Consider the following 13,236-nt stretch of genomic DNA (forward strand, 5'->3'; position numbering starts at 1 on the left):
ATCTTCAAATTGCCTGTTTCACTTGTATTCCAGATTTTACCAATTCCCACCACTTATTTCAGAAATCCTATGAAGTGCCTCTTGTTGTTATCATCAATGGTTATCATCGACGAGAAAAGTTTCTTCTTAATTTTGTTAAACAGTAGTTTTATCAAAGATGATGCCAGGAGATGAACGGTAGCCCGTTGGTGTTTTTTTTCACCTTTCTTAGTACTTGTTTGATCAGCGTTTGAAGGATAACCATCGAAGATAACTGAGCCCTTTGAGTCATAATGGGTTTACAAATTTTCAAGTACATGTCTGCAATGAATGCAAAATAATTTTGTTGATGTCATACTACTTTATGCAGTAAATGAACACCATCAATCACAAAATATTTAATTCCATCAATGATGTTTTAATTTGTGAGTGGTTTGAATGCTTCATAAAATGACGAATTGATCCCCTCCCACATAACCTTTTCTGAAAGCAGAGACATGGGATACAGAGGTAACTCTAACCTTAAAAGTTCCTTCAAATTCTCATCAGATTTTTTGGCGATGCACAGGCTATTAATGGGCTTGGAAGATTCACACTTATCTTATTGCTCCCAATATTCATGGGGGTACTGGAATGTGACAAGGTGATAACCTTCTTATTGCATTTAAATTTTACATCTTGAAATTTATCTATTGTCAGCTATTGCCCCTATTCCATCTTCTTCAAAGTAAGTTAGATGGCAGTTCACTGCCTCACCTACCAACAATAATTGCTGATGATATGGACATTATTGAATAATTTTAAGGGAATGGGCAGTTTTGACAAAACCACTCATAGAGCTTTGCAGCATTTTTTTTTGTGTCGCGGGACGTTCTTAAAGTAAGTTTAATATTTTTTTCAAGTGGAAACTTTATTGCCAAAAAACATACACCATGGCATCATGAACTACACACCTTGCACTATTTTTCTACATAGTCGCCACCGACATTGAGACATTGTTGTAGCGTGCAATAAGTTTGAAGAAACCACTCTGGTATAACACGATGCAAGGAATTGTCGCACAGCCTGCTCCACCTTAAGCATTGTTTTGGGAAGGACGTCACGAGAGTGCGGTTTTCAATGCAGGGAAAACAGCACGCACTTCCATTGGCGACCACGTTGTCGGTACACAACTGACTGCCATCGTCATTTGTACTCGAATAACCTCGGGCACACCGGTCTGCTGCTACGCTTTCTTCTTCGGCGCTCTGCTTCCTCCACTGTCGCTACTTTTGTCGTTGAATCAGTAACGGGCGTGGATTCTTATGGCAATTGTTTGTTTTACCTGGTCTACCATCTGCTCTTTCAAAAAATTGACGCAACTTTACTTTCGGAACGTCCCTCGTAGACAGCCTGATGTCTATGTGTTGTTCAGAGCCTGTTGATGAGATGCTATAGTATTTCTCAACTTCGTAGCAAATATTTTGAAGGCACACCATTTCCAGTGTCTACCCTCTGTAATACCCCAACCTTTCACCGCTTCACGAGGTGTTTTCATCACGCGCATAACGATCTGTTGTTCTATGGTTTGATATGGCCATATGCCAGACCAAAATTATTTGAAAGCCTGACAGTAAATAGACGAAAGGATGTGAAAATATTGTATTCGATTGGGCCAATCCTCCTTTATAAACCTAACATATCTTGCAGATACAATAGAGCTCATTTTGCATAAAAGAAGTGCCCTGCAGCATGAACGTATGGTAACATTTGTTGGACACAAAAAGGATGAAGTTGCCAGTTTCCCAGCCTTTCTGCCTCTACGAACATATTAATTAAGGTAAACATACGAAAGTGATGGACCCACAGCTTGGCAGTGGCATTTAATGTACCAGATACTAAATAACATAGTTACGACAGCAAAATTATTGTGAAAACGGACATCAGATCACGAATGAAAGTACTCGAATCTCGATTGAACTCGTGCAACCTCGGCAGTCGACTGAAGGGAAGGAACGATCACAAAAATGGCATTGGGAAGAGGGAAAACAACGGAAAGCGGAGTTAATGAGATGCGAAGCCGTGACTAAGTTTTTTAACCCCACTTCTCCAATAATATGATTCACTTTCCCTGGAACGTACCTGCTATTACAAATACATAGAGTAAATACCTAATTATTTCATAGGACACTGCAAACTGTTTTTTTCCTCTGCAAATTAGATTTTTTTATCACTATGAATTCTTTCAAGTACTTTTTTGGAAGTTAGTTAGAATGTAAAATTTAAGTTGAAGTTTAAGTTATAAAACACGTTTATACTGTGAGAATCACCATATAGAATTTCCTAAGCAAAACTCGATTAAGTCAAGTCTTTTCTGTACCTATGACAATTTTTGCTGCAAAATATCTGGTGATCAGTGTTTCCAAAAGTTTAAAAACTTGTTGAAAATCTATTTTAGTTTAAAAAGTATCCTTCGAATGTACCGAAAGTTTGGTCGTTAGATGCTACCGGGAAAAACACTGGTTAAAAAATCCTATATTATTTTGAAAAATTTTGCTGAAATTCGGAGAGCTGTATTCCCGAAACTATTCAAGTCAGAGAACACAATTTGGTCTCAAAATATAGCAAAATAAGTTAAAACTCAAAACGTCAAGTACAAATTGTTTTGTCAGATGCGTATTTTGGCAGATAATGGGCAAAAATAAGAAAAACCACGCAATAATTGAGGTTTTTATCAAGATGGCGGCTCCAGCAGAGAAAAATAATTTGTTGACAAAATGTCAGAAATCACTCACAAAAACATCCAACACATCATAATACAAAAATTATCACTACAGAGAATTTTTCATCCATGTGGCCTGACCGTTTTGTTTGTGACAATGTAATTAGACTATAAATTGTTTCGAGAAAAAAAAAATCCAAACTCAAATCTAGGATAGCTGGGCGATACATCAACTTCTTCATACCAACACATCGTATTGAAAATCGTTCCAATGTACCGATATGCACAATACGTACGAAACTTGACAATACTGCCAGGGTGCGCATATACTACGATAGTGTCTAAACTCGGTGCTGGTAAGTTAATGTCAGTGACGCTTGGGGGAGGTCGACGAGAACCCTCGACGTGGTTGCGAGAGGCGACCTCCGCAGGTTTTACGACCCAAGTTGTTTACCAGATCTGGCTCCCGCCGCGCGCGCGTGTTGACGCGGTGACGCCGAGCTCCCTCGACGCGTTCATTAACGAGCTGAAGTGAAGTGTTGCCCTCCCCTCCTCCACAACATCAGTCACGTGACATTCACCAAGTCAAATGAGGAACGGAACAATATTGCTGGGCCCTGGGCCATTTACTCATGAAGGGGTCTGATTTTATTTTATTTTTTTTTGTGGGGGGTGGGGTAACCTTAACACCCAGAGAAAAATAGGAAAATTAAAAAAGAAAAGTAAACAATTTTTATCAATTTTTTTTTAAAGTCAACTAGCGCCTCAAATTTCAACGATTGTTTTGCTAAATAATACGCAATTCAAAAATATAAATAATACATAATAAAAATAAAGATCAATTTAATAACAAACATTGTAATTTAATACAATTTATTGGACATAAGCCATTGCAATTTTGCACTGTTTGTCATGAAAATTCAACGCAAATTAATAAATAAAAATGAAAACATGAACCAACAGAGAACAAGCCTTTATCAGCTATGTACCTAAACATATATTTAGGGACAACACAACGACGACAGCACAGATGAACACATTCTCACTTAAATATCAAACAGAATAAGAATTCCGAGAAAATATTTAGTGACGAAAAGAATAATAACAGCACAGATGAACACATTAGTGGGCTAAGAACGACGCGAATTTTAAAATAATAATATCAAATGAAGGCAGACAACAAAATCTGGACAACGCAGCAAACATATGAACGCATCGATGAAGATAAACAGATATTACAACACAACACAATGCTGCGTTGTCCAGATTTTGTTGTCTGCCTGCGTTTGCTGTTATTGTTTAAACTGTCTCTTCGTTGTTAGCCCACTGTGTTGGTCTGCGTTGTCGTCGTTTTGTTGTCCATAATATCTGTTTAAGTACATCGCTGGGTTTATCTGTTTGACATAGATGATTTAAGCTTGTTCTCTGTGGGTTCGTGTTTTCATTTTTATTTCTTAATTAATGTTCTTAAATTTTTTCCATAACAAACAGTGCAATTCTGCCACGTAGTATGTCCAAGAAATTGTATTAAATAATAATTTACATTGCACGAATCATATAAAGAACGTAGTGCGTTAGTAATAGAAGGGCTGGAGAGGGCGATAGCCCTAAAGCCACCCCTATTTTGAGGGTAGCAAAACCCTAAATTGGGTGTTAAAAACGAATTTTTCCGCAATATATTACGCTTTCAACTGTTTCAGGAACAGTCTAAATATTGCTGGAAGTGTTTCTGAGAGGATTGTCCTTTATATATACTAGAAACAGAGAACGCCATACTGTACGAACTATAACTATACAGCTCCAACGTCAACGGCAGGAGATTGTAACGACAACAGTGCCTATAGGCCTAAAGACAAATGGAACTGTTAAGCAACTGCGACAAACGCAAGTTATTACAACTGCAGAATACAAGGTTTTTATTCTACGGAGTGGGTGTCTGATCCAAAGTGTGTCATTCTGGTGAACAAAACAATACGTAGCTCTACAGAGGCTAATGATAAACGAATTTTTAAAAGCTCAAAAATAACTGGATAGAAAGAATCGTAAAAAAGCCATTATGATGTGAGTATTGTTAAATAAAAATTTAAGAACTCATTAGCAAGGGTGAGAAGGCGGGGGAAGAAGGAAGGCGGTTAGGAGGGTTGTTCTGAATTTTTAGTTCAATTATTAACGTGACAAAGATTGCACATACCGAATCCCTAAATTCTTACCCCCGTGGTATAAATTATATATATGTATTTCATTGTTGTCTGTTATAAGATGTTCATTAATGATAACTTTAAATTTGTGATTTAAAGTTATATTGCAACCGAACAAAAAATAATGTTGTAATGAGTACCTTTACCATGAAGTTCTGTTGGTTTGGTGTTACTATCACCGTTTATCAAATATTTTTTTTTAGATGGTACCAAAAATTCATCGGATGACTGTTTAAAATTTTAGAAAGATAGTTAATAGGGAACGAAATTGACTTGCAAGGTCAACTTAATCAGTTTCGCTTCGGGAATCTTCAACGTTGTGCCTAGATAGTGACAGCATTTAGACCGGTGTCACGCTATGCGTTTCTGACGCTGCGGCTAACACTTCTGCAGCGATTTTGGGCAGGATATTCTTTCGACCGCCTTTCTTAAGAGTGGACAATGCAGGTCTCTCAAGAATGCACTAAGTTACCTTACCAAAATCTGATACGTTTACACTGAGTAAGCAGCAACCACTCCGGTTTGGCCGTAGTGTGACACCGGCCCTAAGAAATAACTCTAGAGAACGATATTTAACAAAGAGGCTTTAATTGCAGTGTACAACAGGGCAGAGTCCTTTCAGTTTTCATAGTGAAAGCTTACTTTAGGTCACACGACATTTACGAAAACTTTGAAATACACATTTTTGGATAACAGCACCCATAAAGAGCAAATCAGTTTATTCTGTAACGGATAACCAATATATTACGTGCTGTGCAATCCAGAAAATCTTAACATTTTGTAAACGACTTCATACAGTATATTAATTTATTTTAACACCTAAGCAAATTTAAACAAAAAAAAAACCCGTAGTCTGCCTCAGTTGTGGAAGGGGCACTGGAAGTCAAACCTACCCCGTCCCGAATAAAGTGGTGGGAATGAGGCTTAATATCTAAATACTAAAAGCCAAGTATAGATATTAGAACCAGTCTAAGTTATTTATAGTTAAACACCTGTCTTTGATAAGTGTTTAATATAAAAAAAACAGTCTAAATTTAGCTTCAGAAGTCTTTATCCACTGCATATGTTACTTTTAACAGCGGGGGGGGGGGGGGGGGGGGTTAATATATGCCCCTGTAGCTCCCCTCTTCTCTTCATGATTCGCCTCTTGTCAACGACGCTTGTTCCAACTCACGTCATACTAAGTCACGTAGTTTTGTCTTTAATCGCCTTCTTGGGGATGCAAAATCTCTTATCAAGCATTCAAAAAATTTCAGACTGTAGTGGTAAACCCGAAAGAGAGACAACATCGGATATCAGTTCAACCTACATAACAGAATACTGCCGTCCCGAACACAGCCCTCTACCGTAAGCAAACAACCGTTAAGTTCGGTCGGTAAGACACGAAGTGTCCGTGACCTGCTGCAAGGTCGCGAGCCAACTTGGACCAAGGTTCTGCGCATGCTCTCGAGTACCTAGTTCCGCAACCCGGCACCAGATAGTGCTGCGCACGTCTTCAGTCGCGTCGCTCGCGGAGATTAGTAAAGGATACAGATGCATCATTGCTGGTCAGTTGTGAAGCCGCTTTTTCCCCCCTTTATTTTCTGATTTTCATAAACCAATATGGCGGACGACTGTTTGTATTTGTATCAGCTGTTCTGGACTGATTTTACTAACGGCTGTAGTTAAGCTGTTCGGAAGAAAATTAGATCAATATATTATCGGTTAATAAATAAATAAATAAATTATATATATATATATATATATATATATATATATATATTAGTCCAAAACGAATCTTGATGATAAAAAAGTAATAAATGACATGCGTTGACATTTTTCTTCAATTTAACGTCCAATACAGGTAAAGCTGATAAAAGCCGCCATGTTGGTACGTGTAGTACATTGAAATCCCCCCTCAACTTTTGTCTTCACTCCCCTCGTCTGGAATCGGACCTTATGCTACTTGCTACTGTATATATCCCTCATATCTGGTCGCTCGCTCCTCACAGCCTCCCACGTGGCAACTCGATGCCCCAGACACACTTTGCGCGATGACTCTGCGTTGATTATCACCGTGTTGCCTGCCTCGGAGCAGAGGCGAAGCGTCAACTCGCGTCACTACAACCAGACTGCATAGAGCGAGGTCGCCACTTGACCCGGGCTCCGGAGGGAATTCCCTGTCCGACCACGGTCACACAGCTAGGGAAGCCTTCTTTTCACAAACGAGAGAGCCAAACCCCGATAGTGCATCTTCGTTTTTTTTTTGTTCATTGTAAATAAATATGGCGGTGTTGATAAAATGATACTAATGGTCAATTAGGTTAAGTTAGCTAAATTATAAATAATTTAAAACATTGTGGACGGTTGATTTGGTTAGGATAGCTACATTAAAGATACGTAAAAAAACATGAATATCGGGGAACTACGGGTTTTGGCTCTCTCGTCTGTGAAAAGAAGGCTTCCCACGGTCACACAGCTAGGTCTGGCAACTTCCATTCCTTTGCCTTGGCGTGTCTCGTCGGCTTAGTGTAGCTCGCGGTGGCCTGCGAACTAACGGCGCTAGTAGTAGTTGAGCCCATCATTATCATTTGATTAAATGGGCTTTTCATATAAAAGTAGGCATATTTTTTTAAAAAAAGTTTCGTTTTAAACGTCGGGTAAAGTTTAGGGTTTTAAATTTATTTGGAAGCCTAATAGAGTTTGAATATCTAGCAATTACTTGTAAGTTTTCCGCAATTATCAGTTAAAGTTTTAATCGAACAAAGACTGTATTTAACCAATATTTGGCCAGTGGCGTGGAGTAGTGGTAAAATGCATGGGCTGATATCTATGGGTTCGGGTTCGATGACCATTTGTTTTTTTTAAAGTATTATTTTAATATTTCCCGCAAAATAAAACTATTAATTGTACAAATTAAATTTGTTTGAATAGTTAAATTACGTAATCAGGTAAGATTCTGAATGAAATAAACATTTACGAAAATTCCATCAAGTATTTATCTACACTGGTTTTTATTTATTATCAGAATAAACATTATTATTTTTTTAATTTTTAATAGAATAATATTTTTCGACAGAAATAAAAAAAATTCAAACAGATAAAAACGTATTATTTTATTGGGAAATGTTCATCCCCAACTTCAAAGAGTTGGGAAGCGCGTTAGACCCTAATTCATATAGAGGTTTTCAACTTATTTTGTAGTGATGAAGCTGTAGCTGAAATTTATCGGTCAAATTCAGTCTCCCCTTTATATGCATAATTAAACATATTAGGAAATACTATTTGCAGGAACGTCCCTAATTTCATATCAGAAAACTAACACACGAATGAACTGAACAGTCTCCAAATATTTATATTTAATATGTGACTGTAAAATGAAGTGAGGCATCAGTGCAAATGACCAAAAAGTCTGCTTGACTTCATAAGTTTCGTTAACTTCCAGTACTTTTGATGTTTATTCCTGGAGTTTTTCGCGACTGAATTGAGGCAACAGTGCAAATTACCACAAAGGCTGCTTGATATTAGAAGTTTCATTAACTTCCAGTACTTTTGCTGTTTATTTCTGGAGTTGTTCGCGAATTCCGTGACCAGTCCTTGAGTTTCGTGACCTTTTCGTGACTTTCGGGACTTGCTGGCGACCTGCAGACACCCTGAACTGTGGCGGCTCGGTTGGCGTACACGTGGCTTGCTTGTGGCTTGCTTGTGGCTTGCTTGTGGCTTGTGTGGGCCACGTCAAGTGTCACTCGGCGGCGACATCAAGCGAGCTTATCTCGACACGTCGCCCAAGGTGAACCAGCATTGTGAAGCGGAGCGGACCCAGTTCCGTATCTGTCTGCGTCCGCGACTGAGGACGGAGGGCAACCTACATTATTCGCGCCATCCTGTATTGAATCACCATTGACTACAACTTTAGATTCATTGTGAACACTGATGATGTTCCTGGGTTAATACCAAGGGCGTAACAATTAAAAGATAAAAATAAATAAAGAGTAGGAGATGTAACTAGTGATATACATTTTGTAACTAATCCTCTAATTTTGGTGTTAAATTTATTTAAATAAATGTATTTTTTTTCTTTCTTTTATTGTTTATTATCGTATGATACCATACGTTCTGCTCTCCTATGAAAAAGCTTAAATTATGAAAAATGCCGACTCCTTTTTTTTTATAGTTTTGAGCTGGACACCAAATTGGCAACCACTACATTCATTTGCCGAAATATATAATAATAAAATAAACAAACACCACATTGGAAACTATTACCCACATGCTTAACAATAGTTAGCATCGAAAAAAAAACTGATTCTACAGAACACACAGGAATAAAAAAAAAAAATGGAACGAGCACAATGTAGGCAGTTTCTGAGAAAGCATGAACTCTGGTTGTTGGCGATACATGAAACTAAGTTCTTAACAATAATCATTACATTTTGGAGTAGAATATAAACAAGGAAATAAAAAAAACATTAAAATCCTCTAAGCGGTTTCGTAAAAATTGCTACAAAAGTAGTACATTGAGATTATTATTCTTTATTTCGGGTTATCCTTAAATCAGGAAGTACAAAAAAAATAAAAAATACTTGAACTATTTGTAGCTACTTTTAAACTTAGAAAAAATGGTGAATCGGTCACCTCTACACACGAGACATCCAACCAGCATTAATATAATTCGTCATGCTGTACATAATTAAATGACACGTGACAAACGACAGATGGAGTGGGAGTCTACCCGGGTCCTGCCGATCACCGATTGCGTCACTCTGCTCGACCTACCGATCAACGACAGCATCAATTTTTGGTCTTCCGATCACCGATTGCGTCACTCTGCTCGACCTACCGATCAACGACAGCATCAATTTTTGGTCTTCCGATCACCGATTGCGTCACTCTGCTCGACCTACCGATCAACGACAGCATCAATTTTTGGTCTTCCGATCACCGATTGCGTCACTCTGCTCGACCTACCGATCAACGACAGCATCAATTTTTGGCCTTTCGATCACCGACTGCGTCACCCTGCTCGACCTACCGATCATCGACAGCATCAATTTTCGCCTTCCGATCATCGACTGCGTCACTCTGTTCGACCTACCGATCATCGACAGCATCAATTTTTGGCCTTTCGATCATCGACTGCGTCACTCTGCAAGGCCTGCCGATCACCAACTACACCACTGTTTGGCCTGCCAATCACCGACTGCGCCAATCTGCTCGGCGATAAAGCTCATTAACTCTTTGCAAGGACATAGTTTGGGAGGGGCAGGGTCGGGCAACGGCTGCCCTGAAAGTCAGATTTATTTTCATTAATAATGCAACTTATTTACCATCTGGTAATAACTCGTGTATTTTCCTAATTTTTGGTCACTGACCATGCAAATTGAGAGTAGTCATGTCTTCAAACCCACACACTAGGACATATAATCATAAGCAGTGGTACATAATGTACGCGTTATTTGACCCGGGCTTTTTGCTTCTGTCGGTGACCGTGGCTGGTGCCGTTCGGCTGAAGGTCGGCAGCCCGCCAGGTATGCGAGTATTGACGCGAGTGGACTGGGGCGAGGCAGGGATAACGGACCCCGACGTGCAGACGTGAGAGGACTGCCTGGAGCGCAAGTCCACACGCGCTACCGCTGCGAAAACCACGAAGCAAGGAAGTTAACAAGAGTCGCAACCCAGTTCACGCTCTTGTTTTCTTTGGTAATAATCTGCGGACTGTGCGGTATTCATAGGCAACCCAACAACTTAAAAGTCGTTAACGTTTCGAAAGTAAATGTTGAAACGCTTGATAATTTTTTTTTGTGGTTGTTCGTTGCTGGGAATATTCACCATAAATGTTTTAAGACCATCTATTTTGCAATACGGAAAACCAAAACACTACATATGTGAAAATGCTTTTCGTGTTGTTTTAAAAAAATAAAAATAAAAACTGCATAGCCGCAAAGTGTGACTGTTGAGAACCATAACCTCAGTTTAAATTAAAAAAAAAAACACATGCACACGTCTACACAGATGCACATGGCAGCCATGCTTTTTTCATTCTTACCAAGATAAATCAAACTTATAAAAAATTATTCAAGAGTATAATATTTTGTCATTATATGTACTCAATAAACCACAATTCCATAAATTCTGATCTAAGGATGTTTGGAAAATTATTTTCTTATTTAAGTTATTATTTCTATGTAATTTTCAATGTTTCCTTTAAATCTAAAACTTAATTTTTGATGTTAGCATTTCTCAACCGCACAGCCTTTTTTAGTGGTCATATTACGTCTATTCAGTTGCGTCGCATAAATGTCGCCAAGATATACATAAGTAAAAAAAAATATTTACCAACTAATTCTTTCACTTAAATAACAACAAAGATAAATAATTTACATTTAAGCGCCTAGTCAGGGGTCCATCTCTGTCAGTAAGGCGAGATGATAAGTGTGACGCTCGCTGGTGCTTCCAGCGCGGTATCGCCTCTAAGCGCAAGTCTCTGAACTGGCGCGCAGTCTTCTCGTCGTGCATAATACAACTATGTGATTTGAGCGGTAACCATAACATTATATGGTGGATAAATGAAGATAAAAGTGTATAACGCAAAGCCCTTTGGGTGCTTTCAAGAATCTTTACGGGGCGTTTCTTGTCTAAAAATTATTCTGGAAACACAGGTTTTAGCCTTTTTCTCTCTCCTAGAAATACAGTTTGAAAACGAAGAGGGAAACAGAACTACTCACCCGTCCTCAGAGAATTCTAAATGCTTTTCGTAAACAGACTCAACTCAGATATCTTGAGCAGTTTTTAAAATGCGTGGTTTCTTTTGAAGCTATGCACACCGCATGTGTGCCTGGGTAGGACCCCTTAAATATTTAATTGATCTCTTGAAATTTTTCGTTATTATATTTTTGGCTTATTAATATTTTTCACTTCCACTTATGTTAAAAATGTAAACACAGTGTTTACGCACGTATGAAAAAAAGCATTTACTGCGGTGTTATATAAAGATACACTAGGAACAGGAGCGCACGCAAAATTTCATTTTGGCGATGGGGGATAGAACCACTTTACCCGTTGTTTGCGTTCAAATTCTTTCGATTTATTGGTTGGGAAACATATATTTTTTTAGGATTTGGGAAAAATGTAGGGGGGGGGGGAGGGAGGGTGAGGATATAGTCCCCATTCGTTCGCCCTTTATTGAGAATCCTAATTAATTCCACAATATCATCCCATTTCTTGCTTTTCACGTTACACGGTCATCGTTGGCTTGGTTGCTAGTGGCTCGTTGTTTCCTCTGGGATAAAGGGTATAGTTTACTACTGGCTTCTACAAATAGTTTTTTTCTGTGAAGTCACTGACGTTAAGTAAATAATTGTTTTTTCTTCGGGAATGACAACTGTAATGATGATGTGTGACCTCTTGTATCTTCCTTTGTTTGCAGTGTGCAGTGTAGTGGACATCCACTATCTCTTCCCATTTCACAATTTATGCCACTACCTCTGTCATTGTTTCGGTGTGCTCTGTTGCCAGATATATAGGCCATAGAGGACAAAAGTTTTAGACACAACTTTTTAATGTCAAGAAAATTTATTAAAATGTACCTGCAAAATTGTATTTTGTAAAGGAAAATTTGGAATGATGCCTTCTTTATCTCAAATGTTTTTGCTAACAAATTTTTATACCGTTTCCATTAATTAAAAAATTTGGCTACATTTGAGGATATCACATAATTTAATGGCATGCCTTGTTAGTATTAAGAGATAGACTGCTGCAGAAAGTTTCTTCAGTGAAATATTTCGTGTTTAAAACTGAATTATTATTTTTTTCCTTTCAAAATTATACCAAATTTAATAATACTGCTAATAGACACTATTTAATGAGCTTAGGTATATCAATAAATAATAAAATAAACATAATATAACATAATAAACGTTGGTATACAAAATAAGATTTTTAAAGTTAGCAAGCCGGGTAGTATCAATCTGGCAACAGTGGTCTTTATTCACTCTGTACTGCAATATAGGCATGAGACGCACTATACCTAAACGAAACCAAATTCTCAATATTAAACGTTAGTAAAATTGTCATTGCCTTGAAACTGTTCAAACAAAGAAGGCGTATTTCGGTTGCTATCTATCTCTTAAAGAAAATACCTTAGGGCCGGTCACACTGTCAAATTTTCGCCCCAACATCTTCCAATATGTTGTGTCAAATAAAGTTGGATGTTATGACGTCACCAAAAATTAACTAGTGCAGCCATGTTTGTTTGACAAGTTAGACGACTGAGTTTCCATAGGCTAATCAAAGTCGTGCCTAGAGAAAACGGAAATGACACCCGTTTCTGTAACAACGATTGGCGAAGAACACAATGAGAGATTAAAGACGCAATAAAAA

General features: G+C 38.1%; 1 protein-coding gene across 2 annotated transcripts in view; it reads right to left on the minus strand.

The window, feature by feature from the left end:
- Window positions 1-13,236, minus strand: part of LOC134533785 (ankyrin-3-like) — a 66,475-nt gene that overhangs the window by 23,653 nt on the left and 29,586 nt on the right. The window lies entirely within an intron of this gene.

This window comes from Bacillus rossius, chromosome 7 (genome assembly GCF_032445375.1).
Source record: "Bacillus rossius redtenbacheri isolate Brsri chromosome 7, Brsri_v3, whole genome shotgun sequence".
In the NCBI taxonomy this organism is placed as follows: Eukaryota; Metazoa; Arthropoda; class Insecta; order Phasmatodea; family Bacillidae; genus Bacillus; species Bacillus rossius.